The sequence below is a fragment of the Montipora capricornis genome, chromosome 5 (genome assembly GCF_036669925.1).
Source record: "Montipora capricornis isolate CH-2021 chromosome 5, ASM3666992v2, whole genome shotgun sequence".
NCBI lineage: Eukaryota > Metazoa > Cnidaria > Anthozoa > Scleractinia > Acroporidae > Montipora > Montipora capricornis.
This window is the reverse complement of record NC_090887.1, coordinates 28302564-28320815: the sequence shown is the minus strand read 5'-3', so window position 1 is coordinate 28320815 and position 18252 is coordinate 28302564.

Here is an 18252-nt window from a genome sequence, read left to right as displayed (position 1 = left end):
CAATAATAATTTACAAACTTCACCAAGTTGATCAAAAAACAAAACACGATCAAATTCATTTTAACTCAACTCCCAACAAGCGTTCGAGCGTAAAGAAGTCAATTATGGCAAACTGAAGTCAATTGATCTGAAGTCAAGAGTTGAGAGACGACATATCTGATTCACTATGGGGCTTACGAAACGAGGACGACGACGGCTACGAGGACTTTAAAAATGATTAATAACTACCCATTCTGGAACAAGTGCTTAGGCTTAAATAAAGCAAAGTATATTAGTAGTGTCATTCTGAATCGCTGTCAAGGAAAGCATAGAGCCTTTTTCTTGGTTGAATCACATGAGAAGTATTGTCGTGAAGGTTGAAAGTAACCGAGAAGTTGTGGAGCTTGAGAACTCATCGAGTTTGGAATAAATGATAGACCAGCTTAAGCTTGGTAGATCTGTTGAGGGCTTTGATGTACTACTAGTGTTGCTGAATTATCATTTCTCTTTCAAATAGCCTAGGACAGATGTCGTTTTTCCTGTTCATCGGCTTTGTCGTAGTCATCGAGTGACTGCAGATTTCTGTGGCCCGTCACTTTTGCAATTTCTGATCGCTCAAGATTAGCCTTTTCAACCTGCTTTCAACTGTTTTTCTGGCACTGTGGTTTGAGAAACGCTCTTCACTAGACTTGTTCCCTTGGTTATGCTTTTCATCATGGAGTTGATTTTGTTGACTCTTATCGGTTAAACTTTATACGACACTCTGTCGTCAACTCTGCGATTGGCTTTAATTGAGAGGTAGAATGGACCAGTATGCTGTATATTTACAGGTCTTCGGCTAATGTATTCTTTGAAGAGTTCAACAGGACACCTCTCGGAGCCGGTAGCAACCATTCTCGGCTGAAATGACCTTTGTTTTGTAGTTAAACCGCCCTGCCTGGTCTTTGTTGGTCCTTCCGTAAACTCCACAAACTCAACGCCGTGTTCACCTTTCGCATCGTGGAAGTCGTCCATCTTCATGCTGTAGTGCTCTTGCCTTCCCCTAAGGCCAAAGTATTGCGTGAATAGAAACCACATAGTATAAATCAGGGTTTCTGGAGTACCAGCTCCAAATCTTTCACTTTCCCAAAGCTCCTCTTCCTCGGCATTTGTAACTTGTCGTGATTTGTTTGGGAGACTTCTACTGCAGGATAAACGTAGTTGCTGGGCTTTTCCTTCTAACACTTGCTTTGGCGAGCTAAATTATCTGTATCTGACAACAGAGTGCTGATAGCTTTTATTTTTTTCAAGTGGCAGTCGAGAGCTGTTAACATCATTTTTAGACACTCTGGCTCGTAGTCGTCTCCTTGCTGTTTTTTTTACTTCAGCGTAGAAACTTTCCAGTAACTTCCGGCTCGTACTGTTCAATTTCCCACGAAATTCCTTCTCTCAACACCTTTTTTTACTGGGTTGCCTATGGGCAAACCCAGTCGAGGTCTGCGTTTAGTTTGTTTGTTTTATTTGTTTTATTTGTTTTTATTTTCTTCGTTTTTTTTTTTCCGTGTCGGTAAAAGTCTTGCCTGTCACTCCCCTGGTAAGTGGTGTCTTTGTGTATAGAGCCTTCTGAGCGTATTTTCTTAGGATCGAGAGGGTAGTGGAACTGCGTAGAGTTCTCTGGTGGACACAGTAGAATCATTAACTTAGCCTGCAATGGCGTCGAAAGTCATGCAACGCGAATGGCGTTTTAGTGGATCCTTAAACAAAATATACCCTTACGGAGCTCAACAATGGAAAGTCAGTTGGATAGACTAGGCATGAATCTCAAAAGCGACTAGTACTGGACTTCGACAACAATCTATCGCCCGTCGAGACGAAATCAAAGTGAGTTGTATTTACCTGAAGTACATGGTAATTTGACACAATTGAGTTTCTTGTCTTCACGCATGCAATGAAATAGGAAGAGGTTTTCGCCTCTAAGAGCAAATATGTTGTTTGTTTCAATAAAATTTTCGCTGGAAAAGGATTCTGTGGTATTTTCTGCCTTTGTGAATTATAATATCATGTTGTGTATTGAATTTTCGAGCTTAAGGTTGAAATGTGATATGGGAGAAGTTTTTTAGTACTCGGAAAATCGTCTCAAAAGGTCGCGAGACTCTTCCCTATGTAACCGTTCTGATGAGTTCTTTACAGCAGACGGCTGTAGCTGTTAACACACGAAAGAAAATTTGTTTGTGTTAAAATGTTCTCTTTTTTTTCGTGAAACGTGAAATGGTCATTTTACTTAGTGTATGTGAAATGGGAAACGGCCGTTTTATTTCCGTGAAACGTGATGAAGGCCCCCTCAACCCCTACCTCCCATTACCATTCTCTGGAATAGCATTTAGTCTTAGGGTTACAAGAAGGCCAAGCTCTCCAAATGCAATTTAATTGTAGACCTAAAAAGGGTTATAAATTACTCTTGAGATTTCATTCAAAACCCTGAGCTTTGTGAGTCACTCATTAACTCAAACAACTCTTTGTGGAATGACCAGGCGCAAATCGATATATGTTTTACAGTTTACATGTAGCAATAAACTTACAGCCATCGTAGACTTGAGAGTCCTGAGAAAACCTTTTCTGGGAGTTCAATCATTTCGTTGTTATCAAGCTTTCTAGAAATAAAAGCATGGAAAGCAATGTCCTCGGGGGATTTGGCCAAGATGGCTGCAGATTTTTGAGCTCTGCTAAGTGAGAGCTTATTAATTATACAGTGTCAGTTTTAGTAGCCCGCCTAGAATAGCTCTGCTAACTGCGGGCTACGAAGGCCTTTTTCTCTATTGTTAAAATAAAGTCTCTGTTGTTGTCTGTTGTTGTCAATGTATAAGAAACCTTCCGCAAAGCTAAATAAGTTAACCGAGTACAAATTTATCTTCACCCTATTTTCCGTGAGATGCCTATGGAACACAGGCACCCCACGGCTAAAAACCCGTCTCGTATCTTTTTTTTTTTTTTAAGTATACTCATCAACATTAATTTAATTGAGCAAAAACAGTGCAATGAGTCCCAAAGCACCGTTTATTTTGGTTTTTCTCCAATCACAGCTTTACTCAATTCTAAAATAACAAGAAAGAATAGACAGTTGTTGATTGTTACTAATATCGTAACACCTTCTCACTTCTCTTCAACTGTCAATGCTTTGCTGTTATTTTAAGATCGCTTTTCATATTAATATAGTACCCAGATCTCTTTATTTCGTAAGAGAACTTTAAAATGTAACGGTTACTTTTGAAAATGTTTGTAGAGAAGCATACGAAATGTTAAGTTAGTATAAAATGCATTTTTTTTAAATGTTTATCTCCGCCGTTTATATTTTATTTAAATGTAGTTTATAGAGATTAAATTTTCGTGAGCATTGATCAAGAACATTTTGCTGTACGTATAATAAACTAAAAACTAAGTGTTCTTGCGTATTATTCGATATCAATATACTTTTATGATGTTCTGAGAGTTGTAAAAGAGGAGGACTGCTTGAGAAACAACTGTGAAATTGTTACTAGTATCCAGTAACTACGAATTCATTCGATACTTTGTCATTTTCAACAGTTTAAGGCCCCGTAAACGCGTATCCGGAAATTTTTGTATCTGCATTTTTTTTCTGATTAAAAAATATCCGAGTCCTCATGTAGCGTATTCTAATCGTTTTCCCTGTCCACACGTATCCGGGCACTTTCTAGTGCCCTGTGCTTTTGACAAATACTTTGCTTGCTAAAAATGCGCAAAGTCATATGTTGGCACGATTTTCTCTGTTTTGTTAACGAGTTACACGAGAGAGTCTTTCAAGGTGCAAGGTCGATACGCCATGTTGATTTAAAGACTGGATCCGATAGTGTCACACTGGCGAATTCGAAAATTTGCTGATACGACCGTCCACACGCATCCGAATTCGCAGCGTATTCAAAAATTTGCACCCTGGAGACCGTATTGGGGAAAAAAATGTGGATACAAATATTTCCGGATATGTGTCGACAGGGCTTAAAAGTAACGACTGTCTTTTTTTTTAGGTTTCAAAAAGTAATTTTTAACTGTTTCTTCCTCACAAAAATGCGAACCCCAAGGTCAAATAAAAGGTTACGTTGCACCAAAAACAACAACAACAACAACAACAACAAAAAAGAGACAGTGGAATGGCCGCTTTAGTCGTACGCTTAGAAGGCCAAGCTCCAAATGCAATACCTCTCCATCTCATTTAAAACAGCTGCGTCAGTCACTTATAATTTACTCAAACAAATCGTTCTGAAGTTACCAGGCGCATAGACATATAACTTTTTTAAACATTATTTGGGGCATTATACTTATAGCCGTTGTATACTTGTGAGCCCTGCCCTTTTCGGGGAGTACAGTTATGTCTATGATTGTTATCAAGACTCGTAGAAATGAAACCGTGGAAAGCAATGTATAAGAAACCTTCCCCAAACCTGAGTTAAAGTAGTACTAAATTTTCTTAATAATACCACTTTTTAACGGCAACTTAGCAACATTACTCAAAGTAGTATGGTAGGGATCATCCGGCCTAATTTGCCAGCACCTTGCAAAAATGGAGGTTGTATTTAACTGATCCCCACTATACTACTAGGAGTGATGTTGCCGCTGCGCTATTTTAAGAGAGTCCAAAGTTCGCAACACAGCCAGCGGCGGTACTTTTTTTTTTTTTGGTCGCATCCTGGTGGTACGATTTTTTGTCAAGTTTCCCACGACCCCACCGGGCGCCACCAGCGCAAAGGCAATCTCTTAGTCGTCGAAGGAGGAATGGACCACAAGCACGAGGTTCGGGCCGCTAGTTTTTAGTCGTCCATCAATTTGAAATGGACGATGTCCCATCTCATCGCACCCAGCATTCTAAGGAGTTGCGCGTTGGGTAGGTGGTATCTCTGCCTGTAATCATCCTTATACAGGGGTTTTATTTTAATCCGAATCCAAAGCCCCACTTTTAGTTTGAGGTATATCGCATTGCGCGCGAGGCATACCATCACTGCCATCTTTGTAGTTCACTACGTCTAAGGGTTGCACCAGTTTTCGGTCTGGTTTGTTTTTTGCACCCCTTAGCATCGCCTCCTTTTTTTGACAAACCGCGTAATCGATATCATGCCTAGTTGCAAAGGCATCTGTTTTGCCAGTGGACTGTAGATAAATTAATAAGACTTCACCGTTGTCTGGATCGTATTTTTTGTTGTTTGCCAGGTGGGTTGTAAGGTCCAGTGTAATTATGGTCGGGCAGGGCTATAAAAAATATGGGAATAGTTGCCATTTTGGACAACAACAACAATTAGTTTGTCCATTAATTAGAGACAAGCATTACAAGATGTTATAAATACGACAGAGAAAATCGGTAAACAGGGCACCCGAAATAGCTAACGAAGGTAAACTAGTCTGGTGCCTATTCTTGCTCTTCGAAAAAAAAAAATGTTGTGGAATGGCATTTGGTCTTAGGCATTAAAGGCCAAGCCCCAAGTTGTATACCTAAAAGCGGTATCAACTACTTCTCAGAAGTTCATTTCAGCTGTGGGAGTAACTTTTCAGCTAACTCATACAAATCTTTATGGAGTGATCAGGCGCCTGGCGATATAATTTTTTGAAAGATTATTTGGCCCACTATTATATTTTGCTTCTCAGTAATACGTTCGGGAACCGGATTTTATTTTTATTGTTATCATTTTAGTCAAGATAGTAGGACTGCTTAGAATGCCTTTATAAAGGACCGCTTGGTCTAAATGTGCAGACCTTACCAATAATATGGATTTATTACATACTTCAAGACTTTTTCTGTATTTTACTGACAGTCTACATCTACTTTAGTTTATTGGTTGTTACTAATGGAATAATCAATAGGCTTTTACCAAAAAATAATAACTGTAAGAGCATTCGACTAACCCGTTTCACTATCATCTCCCCCACGTTTGCCGTGTTGCACGTTGACCACACTTTCTTTGCCATCGGTTTCAATTTTAGAAATTTAACAGAATTTATGAATCTTCATACGTAGAACGGTTTTGGAAATGATTCCGTTGCCACATGACGTTGGAGATACGCCATTTTGAGTTGGAGGCTACCATGTTGGAAGTGAGGGAGTCTCGTCAAATATTTACCAATAACGTCAACAAAGAAACGACATTGTCTTTAAAAATTCGTAAACGAAGACAAAAATAAATAAACAAAATTTTGACATGTCAAAATCCTATTGAAATTTTAGGAAATGTCATTTGCTGATCGTTTGTTCAACCACTTCAAAGTTATGAATATTAAACGTCAGCGTCCTTCCCAACCACCCCCTCAAGGAACTAGGACTAATTAACGTAAAGCTATGAACCATTCGGTAAGGTAATTTGGGGCTTGCCAAAGCCTCCGTGTACAGCATATAAAAGATAAACATTTACTTTTGTTATCACAGATTCGTCAACTTTAATATAACCAATAGCACAATCATCTTTTGGGCGAGAGGTAACGGGCCAGGCCCATAAGCAGGATCATTGTTGAGACTGTGAGTGTTAGCGCCGATTACAAGAAAGTTTAGGAGGTCCTGAGACGAGGTCCTCTTAAGAGATGTTTTGCAATTGTGTGCAGGTTTAGTTTGGATGAATTCTAGATTTCACAACTCTTATTGCAATAAAATTCGAAATCCTCACCGACACACTCCTCCTCACCCAACTGTCAACTGTACCTCACAAGTGCCATTATTGAGTTTGGTTAGCGGCTGTCCCAAAAGGTAAATATGGCGGCAATCTTCATTGATGTTCACCGTTTTTTCGAATGAAAACGTCGATGGAAGAATGATAATGGCAGAGAAAAAGAAACTTAGAGACGTAAACTTGAATTTGAACGTTCAGGGATCCAGTGCTTGGACAGCAAAGATCGTCCTTTTCTTGTAAAATCATGGAGTGAAATTCGAACACTGATTAGCGTTCATCTGTGGCATGTAAGCCAAGCTGAAGCCGTTAAAAGGAGGGTTTATTTTCCTTGAATTAACCTGTAATGCATTTAAATGTCTTTTTCGTTTATTGATGCTTTTTAATATCTATTTGCGTGTGAGGTTGGTGCAACGTTTCCTGTCAAGGAGCGTTTCAATATATAATATGGACCGAAAACTTGGAGATCGCTGAAATTAGGCTCAGTTCAGTAACTCGCCATTGTTTTTGTTTTGTACAGGTTCGTTATTTCTTGATAAACTGCCATTTCCAATACTTGAAAAGTAACGACTGTTTGTGTCAGTAGCGATCCTTTTATTACTGTCATTATTACTATAAGACGTGCTTTTTTCTCACAAAAAAAATGGTACCAAAAGTTGTACCAGAAAACAAACAAACACAAAATGCAGTGGAATAACATAATAGCTTAAAAGGCCAAGCTCCAAATGCAATTTAATTGTAGACTTGAAGGGGTTATCAACTACTTTTCAGACTTCATTTCAAACAGGTGTGTGAGTCACTTATAACTAAGCCAAACAAATCTTTGTAAAACGACCAGCGCAGCATGATGTATTTTTTGAAAGGTTATATATAGTTGGGGCACTATACTTACAGCCATCCCAGCCTTGTGAGCCCTAAGAACACCTTTTCATGGAGTTCACGTATTTCATTGTCATGAAGGAATCTAGAAACAAAAGCATGGAAAGCAATGCCTAAGAAAAATTTTGCAAAGCTACGTTAAGAGTTACAAGTAATAATTTATCTCAATACTACGTTTAATTAAGGCATACTTGGCGACATTACACAACTCTAATTGAGCTAAAACAGTGCAATGAGTCTTGATGTAGCCTTTTCTTTGGTTTCGTTGCCAGCTTTCGCTGATCTTCATTCCTGATTCATCAGGGAATCGGATGAAACAGTTTGCAATATCCTGGTGATATTGCAATATACCGTGAATTGGGGAAAGCTTATAGTAAAACCCTGGATTAGTGAGAACTTTAACTTGAGTTCCCATTAGAGCTGTTGTTCATTCACTATTCAACCTGCTACCAAGGGACACCAAACGGTAACTTCAATCCAGTTGTTTTTAGTCCCAATAAGTTCCCAGGGGAATCATAACGGCTTAAATCTCAGAGCGGTAATATCAAACAAAAGTGGACGACATTACCATTAGGCCATCCCCCTCTTTTTTTTTTTTGTTTACCCTCGAATACGTTTCCTGATATTGGGTCGGTCGGTCGGATTGAAAAAAAAAAAACGTAAAAAAAAATCATAAGCATTCTCGGAATCGGAGACCTGGTACCCCGGCATCATAGCTGTGGAGCCAGGAAAACAACAAGACGTAAGCCCAAAATCAATATGGCGGATGTTGTGGCAAAATTAAGACAGCTTGCGAAAAAGGATCAATCACCGAAACTCCTGTGCGACATAAAAATGGCTTAAAAACGTCGTTAACTATTTTTTTTTTTAAATGCCCAAAATTTGGGTCGGTCGGACGACGCGAAAAGGAGAAAAAAAAAGGGAAGGCCTTAGGTATCAATACTGTGTTTTTGACTTAAATTGTTCTTAAATTGGAGGAGCGTTTGAGATCTCTATGGCGAAAAGGCTTTTATTATTATTTTTCCTTAACGCAATTCTATCTGCAGTGAACACATCCATAACTTGACTGCATAGTGATAAACTTGCAGCTGTTTTAGCTTTGGAAGTCCGCGTTGGACAAAACCTTTTTTTTTTTATAGTTAATTTCTATTCAAAATTATAAAAAGCGAAACAGACAAAGAGGAAAGAAAGAACTGTGACGTGAATTTATCGTAAAACACACTTATACGGCTTGTCTTGATGTTTACCTATTTCATACAAGAACGTTCCTGCATTCTTACAATCTAAACTTAAACTGAGAAAGTAGCACTGTGACGAATGCTGGTGCTTGTTATCAAATACCATCGTTAGGCTTTGACTATTTAACATGCATCTTATCAGCATCTCTTGGAAAGGATAAGACTACCCTCCAAGGAATCTCGAAGAATTCAAGACATGTTACTGATAATACATAACAGCATATCGAACGAGGCACCACGGACAATTAGGAATCCCATTAATTTTCGCTCATTTAAGTACAATCTTAGGCGCCAAGAACATGCTTTATCTTTACCTAAAGTTAACACTACCAAATATGGAGTCAAGTCATGGAGATATTTTGGAGCCAAGAAATGGAATGAACTCTCAAATGAAAATCGAATAAAAGCGGGCACCAAAGAAATAGTAAACAGAATTAGATAGTTAAATTTCGGGGATTAGTAGATTTGTAACGTTAGTTTTAATAGTATTTTTTGATTGCGGCGGTAATATTGTATTAACAGTTTTAAATAGTTTTTTAATCAGTATTTAATTTGTAATTTTACCCGATGTGATATTAGCGTTGTTAGTTGTTAGGTTTCATTAGTTATTGGGTGGAATATCTGTAAACTAGTTCTCAAGCTAAGTGTATTTCAACGACAAATAAAGTATGTATGTATGTATGTATGTATGTATGTATGTATGTATGTATGACCCTGTGTATAAAAGTTGATCGAGTATTTGCATTAAATAGTTTTTGGTTGCTGCTTGTTAGAATGTGAGTTGTCCGTTACTGCACCGTTCGTTTCCTTGTATCAGATTACCGTCAACCTACGGAGACTATCTTTGCTGAAATGCAGGGAGGCGGACGAGCTGAGCAGTCTTCGAGTTCGTCTTCGGATATTTCGAGCGCGAGAAGTGGAGCCTTATTTGCTTTACCACCGCCAGCATCGCTTGATATTCAGGACTCGAACGCGGCAGAAAGGTGGAAGGAATTTGAGCAAGCATGGAGAAATTATTCGGTAGCTATGAAATTGCATCAGGAACCCGAGATCGTACAGATTGCGACGTTGTTGACAGTGATCGAGGAGCCGAACCTAGAAATTTTTTCTTGACTTTTACGTTTAGCGATGATAACCGTGACAGAATACAGTCAGTGTTAGAGAGTTTTGCTGCTTATTGCCAGCCGCTGAAGAATGTTCCTTTTGAAAGATACAAGTTTTGCTCTAGAATGCAAGAAGGAGTGGTTAAGAAAGGCTCAGAAAAGATTAGGAGGGAAATTCCAGGAAACATTAACCTCTGGGAAATTCAGAAGACAACATTAAAGGGGAACAGCACATATTCTACGAAAGGTCCTATCCATCAAGTGACAAAACTGCCAAGTGCCCCAGGTCCAAGGTTTGGATTCGGCCCCTGGAGAAGAAACACTTGATGATGATGATGATGATGATGATGATGATGATAATAATAATACTAATAACAATATAATAAAATCTTATTCCAAAGGATGGCACAGTTCAGAGAAAAATTATTGATTCCATCACGCGGTGCGCTTCCTTCAAAGGCGCTCCCAAGGAAGAGGAAAACTACTGCAACAACCAAGGAAGACGAACCAACCTGGTTCCCAGAGTCTCTTTGTTGACGAGGAGAGAGGCCCTGGTTGGGGCTAGGCACGTAATTCTGCTCGAGTCATTGTTATATTTTGACCGGCAACAGGGCGAAAGCGGTCGGCTGGCCACAAAATCAAATGCGTTGTGATTCCCTTCTTCGCAACGATGACAGGGTTTACACTGCCACCCCTCCCGAAACAGGCATTCAGAAGATTCCCCAGATTTTGGCAGACACGTGACCAGACCCAACCAGGGTCTGTCCTCGATGACAATGTAGACCCTGGGAAGGAGGTTGAAGGACGAACTTGGCTATCAGTCTGGAAAAGCTAAAAGGGAGAAACAGAGATAGGCTTTAAACTTGTGAGAACTTTAAACCTTAAATTTGATAACATAGAAGATGAAGAGGAAGAGAAGGAGGAAGAAGGTTCTCAAACAACCATCACTGGAAAAGCGCTCTTCGAGGCTATTCAAAGAAGTATGGATTTGATTGAACTAATATAAAAGTCACCAACAATTAAAGAAAAAAAAAAGAAAAAATCCAACCAACTTTCATCTCAAAGAAAGAAAAAACAAAAAAATACTACCATTCACAAAAAAATTATTTACTTTAAAAAATATAGAGAAGAGACGAATCAATGGGAAGCAGATGAAAAATAAATGTATTACAATTCAAAAGTAAAGGTACATTCTGACTCATCAAATGTAGAAGAAATGTTTGATTTAATCAGAGATGATTTAAAATCTTATTTTTTTACGTGACAAAAATGTACCTAAAGTAAGTAATTTAATATTTGCTTAAGTTGTGAGCTCTGAGAACACCTTTTCTGGGATTTCACTTATCTCATTGTCATGAAGACCTCTGGAAATAAAAGCATGGAAGCAACGCATTAGAAACATTTTTCAAAGCTACGTTAAAGTAGTACTAATTTATCTCAATACTACTTTAAGAGGTGTACTTGGCAACATTACACAACTGTAATTTAACGACAACAGTGCAATGAGTCCCGATGTGGCTTTATTTTGGTTTCGTTCCCAGCTTTCGCTGATATCAATTCCTGATTCATCAGGGAATCGGATAAAACAGTTTTGAATATGATATTGAAATATACCGTGGATTGGGGAAAACTTATAATAAAACCCGGGATTAGCGAGAACTTTAGCTTGAGTTTCCACCAGAGTTGTTTATTCACTATTCAAACTGCTACGAAGGGATAACACCAAACTGCAACCTCGTCCCCAGGGCCTTCTCCTCAACGATTTTCAAAAGGGCGGCTCGTCGGGAGAAGACCCTGGGCGAGGCTAAAATAACATCATTCCAGGTTGGCCCATTCATACGAACAGGCTGATTGGTTTAAATACATCCTAAAACAGAATGGCGGATGTGGCGAGTGTTTATACGAATAAGAAAGGGCTATAGGAGGTTGTATTGCAGTTCAGTTCAAGCGCCGGATGTTGAATCAGACTGCCGTAAACGATTCGAAAGGGTTGTTGTTTCCGCTAGATTTTTATTTAAGTAGAAATAAACCAGGGGAAATATAAATAACAAGCATTTACTTGAAGTACAGATGTGCCGACAGCTAGCGAGCTGCAGCTCGCAACAAGCGGCCTTATGTGCTGTTATTTTTTGCTCTATATTCACGCGCAATTAGATTTTTTGAGTACGGAAACAAAGTAGAGCTATCGAGAGCAGGGATGAGAGTTTTAAGAGTTTATTATGTTCGAATTTCAAATCTAAAAAGAGAACCTAAGCAACGACGACGGCAAGGGCAACGAGAACGTTATCTCAAAATATAAATTCACGTTATTGTAATCACTTCTTGATTATTTCAAACTTCCTAATATGACAAGGGTGTGGTAATTCCTCAAAAATGGCACTGGTCGGAACGGCGGTTAAATTAGGGGAGACAATGAAAATTTATCCTCAAGTGGTAACGTTCTTCATAAAACCTCAAATTTGGCTATTTCACGTTGTTCCCTAATTTAAGATCTACGACGGCGACGGTCGACGAAAACGTCACCTCAAAATATAACTTGGCTCTATCGTAAGTTCTCGCGATTATTCAGTCTAGTTCGCGTCGTAAAATGTGGGCAAAGTATCCTAAAAATAAATCGGTTCGAGCGGTTTCAAATTTAAAATAAAGAATGAAGGATTCTCTGTTGCATGCTTACGTTGTCGTCAAAACTTCAAATTTGGTGATTTCACGTCGTCGTTATGCAGAGGACCGCAAACCTCCTTGCTAAAATCCGTGCTGCACGTGCAGCACGATTATTTATGCTCTTTTAACCAATGATATTATTGCTTTGTGGCGTTGTCGTAGTCGTAGCCGTCGTCGTTTCTTAAATTCCCTGTTGTTTTGCTGACGACGGCAAAGAAATAGACAAAAGTGAAAAGCGCACGTGCAGGGCGTGCAAAGCTATTGTTTTTGCCCGCTAAACATGCAAATTTGTGACTTTCTCGTCTCCGTCGCCGTTGTCGGTGTTTAAGCTCCCTATTAGGAAGTTTAAGATTTGCGACACGACGGTGACGAAAACGTCATTTAAAATGGCAAGTTCAGGTTTATTAATCTTTTTCGTTATTGTGTCGTCTTGTCTAACTTCTAAAAACTAGTGTAACTTTCCAGGAACTGAATTAGGAGGTGCGGTATTGAATCTACGACAAATTGGTCATTTCACGTCGCAGATTTGCCGAAAACGTGAAAGAAATGTACAAAAACTAAAAATGCACGTAAGGAACGTGCAAAGCTATTGCTTTTGCTCATTAAATATGCAAAATTTGTGACGTTTTCGTTGCCGTCGCGTCGTAGATCTTAAACTCCCCATTGACACAATGCGCAAAACAGAAATGTCATTAGCATCGAACATGTGGCTATTGCTATGTTCGAGTTCACAAATCGAAAGTTGTTCAGCGTTGTCTGTTTTCTAATCGACAACGATATGCGTTACAGCAGTGGTCAAAGAGAGGCAGTGTGGCCCAGTGGTTAGGGCGCTTTCCTCAAGATCCGGAGATCCCGGGTTCAAGACCCGTTCTGACCACTCGTTGAATTTGATTCTGGTAGTCCCTGGTTCAACTTCCCAGCTGAATTTGTAGATAGCCAACTAGTTTGCCTCCGGCCGGTTGGGATTCTTAACAGATGTTGCTGTTGTGTTTCATTGGCCCTGAAAAGCACCTATGGGGAGCGGTCAATTAAGTATGTATTGTACTGTCAAAATAATGTGGACTCACGAGGCGAAGCAGGGTGAGTCCACAACAAATTTTGACCACTGTGATGGCGAATATCGTTGTCGATAAGAGTACAGACAACGCTGAACCACTTTCGATTTATTTTTTACCACGATATTCAACTCCAAAGAAAGTGTTTCTTTTGAAAGCGTGACCAAAATCATGACACAAGGAGAGAGCTATAACTTTCTCGCAATATGATTGGTTTATTTCCCAAAATAAACGTTCCTGATTGGCTACTACATTGCGTGACAAATTGACGGGAGCATGACGCGTACAGCAATACAGCATTGTCTAGACTCTTATCGGCAATAGCAAATTAGCCAATCAGATGACGAGATTACAGGCAATTGTGGTAAAAATTCAATTCTAAAAGAAAGTTCTGCTCGTTACTGTATTGAACTATGGTGCTTTTCTCGAAGTACCCGGGGAAAATGGTTCCTGTTTTATTCTGTCAGAACATTTACATTCAAAAAAACATTAACGAACATTCCACTGAATAAGGGCACAGTCCCGAAAGGTCTGGACATTTAATATTTTGGCACTTTCAGCAACATTCTCAACCTTCATTTACATTCCTTACTGTCTTAATTAGTTTTTGTTACAGGTGGGGACCATGTTTCAAATCTTGTTTTGAGTAGCGCACAAGAGAACGGGGAAAAGAGATCATTTATGTTTAGTACATTTTTTCCACAGACGAAATGCACAGATTTACGAATGAATACAGAAGAATTTTACTTCATTGGCTTTTTTCCTGTCTGGCCTCCTCCCCATGGGAGAAGGGAGATCCGAGGATATAGGTAACACTTGGTTATTGTTCACTGTTGATAAATTGCCATAATTTGATGAACCATCTTGGCACTGAAAGGGGGCAATAAAACGTTTATGAAAGCTGCTGCACATATCTTTTAGTGTATGCCACAAGCCAAGGCAATGTCAAAAATAAGGTTTATACTATTAGGGCCATGATAACATTCCAACAAAGTATTACTTACTCGTAAAGAAGATAAATAAAAATTACATATTCACAAGGATCGTTCTTTGATCTAGGCAATTAACTATATGTTTATTGCATTGTAAACTTTTGTATTGTTCAAGCTTTCACAACCTTGTCTTTAATCAATGTTGGTATAACAAAGCCATGTTGAAAGACTTTGCTGCTTTATACCACTCATTTGAAACCCTTATGTTCTTCAAACGTGTTTATACACAGATGACTGGATGAGGCCTTGAGTAGTGGTTAGAAAGGTTTTCCCAGCATTGCTGTTTCCAAAATTGATTGTTTCTTTGGTGACAGCAGTGAATAAAATTATCAGCCAGTAAGATGCAGCAACAAATTGCAACAAGCAAATTTTGTTTGTCAATCAACCACTTCTACGTTTTTGTCATTTAAAATTTATAACGAACACACAAGTAGTGTTTTAAAATCGCATCTCACTGAAACATAAAGAGGAAATTTGAAAATATTATGCTTACCAGTAGCCGAGTATTTTGGAAAAAAAATTCAAGGTTTATAGAAAATGTGATGAAACAGTTAACAAAGTTTGTGCTATATATTTTCAATCAAAACTAAAAGTAAGGAACAAACATGGAAATCATGAGAACACTAGGATTTTCTTTTTATTACTTGATGGATTATTAATAAGATGGAAAAGGGATCAACTCCAAGGCTGTCTACTGATGTAAACAACATTAAAGGCTCTCATTCAAGTAATAAATGATTTGTGTGACAAAAAAGTGTGGTTAAAAAAAAAAATCAATACTTCCACCAAGGATTGTTATTTGGTTTGTTTCCCTCCCCACCTTGAGTTTCCAGTTTAGCTTCATACTTTCCTTTTAAACATTTGGCTATTAACACCCTCTGCCCTCTCGCAATTTTCAATGACCATCCTTGATGTGGGTATGGATATTTTAATGACCCCCACAAATTATATAAAAATGCATGAGTGGAACATTGAACAATCACGTCTGCTCTACAACATCATTATTCACTGACAAACACCATATTTTGCGGCAGCCAATTCAAATTGGATGATAAAGCAATTATAAAAATTGAAATGGTTGTTACAAAATGTAGTGTTTATAAGTGTCTTGCATATCATTATCGGTGAACAGTAATTGTGTACAACCACTTGGGAACAAGAACAATAATATTGTTCAGTATTCCTCACACACTTCATTTATTACTGGCATAATGACCTCACCATGCTTCTTCTCCCATATAGGGAGGGTGGGAACAACACTGGAAACAACGTTGACAGCGACAAAGGGGAAGAGATTTGTAACTGCGCCACAAAGTTGTTGTCCAGGGAAGGGGGGCCAATAAGATCGCAAATGGTATAATAACAGCATCACAAGCAGCCCATGGAGTCCAACAGATCGAAACCAGGTTTCATCATTTAAATAAAGTTCACCCTCAGTCCTAGGCTCATTCAACCAGAAGTTTTCATGATAATAAAAAGCTCATGTTTCAAGGACTTGAGGAAGTCATGCTCCTTCCTAGTACTGGGCAAACCGCAGCCATGAAAGTTTCCAAAATCTTGAAATCTCGCCACTGATAATTTTAGACATGGAAAAGTTCTTCTCCTGGCTTGACAAACAGAAGAAGCATATTTTAATGGGGTTAGACTGAGAAACATATGATTTCCATTTTATTTAAATCGTTGACCAGAACATACATTGTATACAATCAGAATCTAATCCAGAACTGTTCTTGAGGTAGGTAAAAACAGTTTCTAGCTGTTAGATTTTGGTGGGTTATTATAACCACTCCTTATCAGTGACTTGGTGCTAATCACTGGTGAACACGTTGTTATCATTTGTGTGACACAACAGGTTACCACAGCAACAGTATGACCTGCTAAAAACACCCTAAATTGCAGCTCTAGGGGCTTATAATTCAAAAACAGCACAGTGGTCTTTTTATGTTACAGAATGATAAGGCACAACTTTAAGTTAAAAAAAAATATCTGTAGATGGGCAATTTCACATGAGACTAGAGAAAATCCTTTTTTTCAAATTAGTTCACAGATATAAATATCAAGTGAAGCTATGGTCTTCGCAGTTACGAAAGCAACTTTTGCAATTGCGTTGAGAAGCCTGAAAAATTCAGGACTTCAACGGGGTTTGAACTCGTGACCTCGCGATTCCGGTGCGACACTCTAAGCAACTGAGCTATGAAGCCACTGACGTTGGCAGCTGGTCATTTGTGGGTTCTAATGATCTGGTGAGAAATGAATCAATGATGAAATGGTATATGAAATGAATCATATATGAACTGCGTATATGAAATCAAGTGAAGCTATGACCTTCGCAGTTATGAAAGCAATTTTTGCAATTGCGTAGAGAAGCCTGAAACCCGTGACCTCGCGATTCCGGTGCGACGCTCTAACCTACTGAGCTATGAAGCCACTGACGTTGGGAGGTGGTCATTTGTGGGTTCTAATGGTAACTGGTCCCGTGAGGAATTGCTTTCATAACTGCACCCATTTTAGAACGCTTAGCTTTCAATAACTGTGTGACTCGCATGCTGACTCAAAGTCATGACTCGCATGGTTCGCTTCTTGACTCGCATGCCTTGCAGCCATGGGCTCGTATGGCTCGCCCCTTGGCGCGCATGGCTCGCTGGCTCGCACATTGGTAAAACTCAATCGCAAATCAAGACTTAAAAATTCATGCAACAACTTGGTGCAAAGAAAATCAGTTCTGTAGCTAGCTGGCTACAACTAGGATGCACTTACACAAAAGTCATTTTCAATAACCTTGAAAACTTTTCTTCCAGGTCAAACAACTAAGAGCGAATGTCTCTCAGGTTTGAGCAAAATTGGAAATGGTCAAAGGAAACCTTCCTTCATATTTCGTGTGTAGTTAGTCCTTGGGATGAAAATACTCACAGTGGAATTTGTTTGATTTGTAGCAAAAACCTGAGCTGAGAATCAGGAGGGGGAGGGAAGGTTAGGCCTCAAAAAGCATTTTTGGGGACATTTTGCACCGTAAAGATTGGAGTTTTGTTGGCAAAATATTTCAAAGAGCAGGTCAACAGATAAAAACCTACCTTTATCATAGGAAACTTTCACCCTTCCTCCCAAGAAATATGATATCAGTTTTTTTCACCTTCAATGCTGCACCCCACCCCACCCTCATACCCCTGGGGACCCCTAAGCCTTAGCCTTATCATTTACAAGGGGTTTCAAGAGACGTTTTTTTAAAAAGCTGAAAATAAATCATGTTCTAACAAACTTTTCTCTTCCTGGTGTTAGGATTTTGATCAAAATTAAAAGTGGATGTGAATATTATATACTTTGCGAATCGTTTGATGCTAAGAACTCCGCAGCCACTCCATAAGTTTTTGCCGGCCAATATATTTCAAATGTATACCAAGACAAAATTTTCTTATTTCGTATTTTTTATTCGGGATTGTCTTTCTTTCAAATAATATTAATACGGCGATTTCACCCAAGAACGTTAGAACATCTCCTACAGAATATCTTGCATCTTGTTATTTTAGCTGGGGATTCAGGTAATATCTTTTGGCAATTCAGTTCGTACCGGTTGCCTTGTCGTGTTGTAGAGAATGCTCAGTAAGGCACTCTTAAACTTTGGGATGCTTCATTATGAAATGCCTAGCTATAAAGATGCTCGCAAGCTAATTAACATGCAGTACGAAAACTGAGAAGAATGATTTCATGCT